The sequence below is a fragment of the Tympanuchus pallidicinctus genome, unplaced genomic scaffold (assembly GCF_026119805.1).
Source record: "Tympanuchus pallidicinctus isolate F22 unplaced genomic scaffold, pur_lepc_1.0 scaffold58, whole genome shotgun sequence".
Classification (NCBI taxonomy): domain Eukaryota; kingdom Metazoa; phylum Chordata; class Aves; order Galliformes; family Phasianidae; genus Tympanuchus; species Tympanuchus pallidicinctus.
The window spans coordinates 255,754-257,500 of NW_026294778.1; positions in this window are offsets into that span (position 1 = coordinate 255,754).

Genomic DNA, 1,747 nt, shown 5'->3' on the forward strand with positions numbered 1-1,747 from the left:
CTACCCCGTTTCGGCGAGTCTTGGCGCCCGTGGCGTGGTGGGGGCGCTGCGGCTCCGGAGCGACCAGAGGCGTCGCTCTAATTTTCTGCCTCCAGTTACGTCGAGGTAAACGTCGGCTGCTGTCGGTGCCTTTGCCGGTAGTCGGCGCCAACGTCTGCGGAGCTTTTTTTTCGGATGCCTTTCCTTTTCGTCGGTAGGAGAGAGTGCGGACTCTGCTCCTGAGACGGTGGTGAGCGGGCGCTCGCGAGCTGGGTTGACCGGCCGGGCAGAGAGGAGATGCGCGGCGGCGGCGGCGGCGGCTTTCTCGGCGTCGGTTCGTTCGATCGATCCGGTCGCTTCGGTGTGTCCTTCGCGCCCCGTCCCGCCGCTCGGTGGAGGTCCAACGGCGGTCTCTCGGGCGAGCAGCGAAAAAAAGCCGGGCGAGGCCAGAGAGCGTGCGGAGGGAAAACCGGCTCCCGCGCCGCCAGGGCGAACCCGAGAAGGCGAGAGAGAGCGCCAACGGGAAGAATCCGAGTTGCGCGCCGCCGGGGCGAAGCGGAGGAGGCGAGAGAGAGAGAGGGAGAGCCCCGAGAGGAAGGCGAGAGAGAAAGCGAGCGAGCGCGGAGAATTTTTGGCACGGGCCGGCGTGCCGGCACCCGAAGGTAGAAGGGCCGGGGGCGCCCCCGGGGAGGTCCCGCCGTAGGCGACGGTGGCAGGCGGGACCCGGAGCTCGTCGGCGGTCGTGGCGGCGGCGCCTCGTTCTCGCCTCGTTGTCCTTTCGCACCGCATCCTCACTCGCACGCGGGAGCCCACCCGATCCCCCGGCGCTCCTCGGGCACGTCGGAGAGGCTTCCCGGCGGGCCGGTCCAAACCCGCTCCCCGTCTCGTTCGGGGCGGCGTGGGGCGGGCCGGTGTTCAGGCACGGGCGAGCACCTCTCGTCGGACGTTGCCCACGCACACCCGCCTGCACGTGCGCGCGCGGTCTTTCCGCCGCGTCCCCGGGAAGGGCTCGCGCCTTCCCCCTTTCCCCTTCTTCCCCCCCACCCCTCTTTCCGCGCATCGATCGATGAGGCCATTCGGGTCGCGTCGGAGAGGGCCCCCGGCGGGCCGGCACTTCCGCGCTCCTGTTCCCGTGGAAGCCGCGGCGACGTCCGGTGTTCAGGCACGGGCGGCCTCCTCTCCGGTTCGCTTCCCGCCGCAGGCGAGGCGAGACGCTCGCCCGCCCGGGCCGAGAGCGGCGGGCGGCCGCCGCTCCGCGCCCAAGGAAAGGCTCGTCCGACCGAATCCAGCCGTGTGACGGCCGAGCGGCCCCGCGAGCCGCAGGCGTACCGAGTTCGTTCTTCGAGCGAGGCGCCGGCGCCGGCCCCGTGTCCGGGCCCGTCGGGTGCCGGCCGCGAGCAGCGAGCCGGCGGGGTGGCAACCGAGGAAAACCCGTGGGGAAAGCAAGCGAGCCGAGCGAGACCGAAAGGGGGGCTCCGCCCGTCCGAGCGGGCGAGCCCGGAGGGAGCAGTGCGCGGCGCGTCCCGCTCCGGGGTGGCCGGGGCGTGGGGGCCGGGGGCGTCCGCCGGCCTCCCCCCCGCCTTCGGGCCGCCGCAAGCAGCACGCGTTCGGTTTTCCTGCCGCGTCCCCGCCCGCTGCGGAGCGCGCCGCCCCGGGAGACAGAGAGAGAGAGGGCCCCCGAGCGGGGGGTCGCGCCCGCCTCGAGGTCGCGTTCTCCTCTAGCACGTCCGCCTTCCGCGGCGGGGGGTCCCGTTCGCCCCCGTCCGCT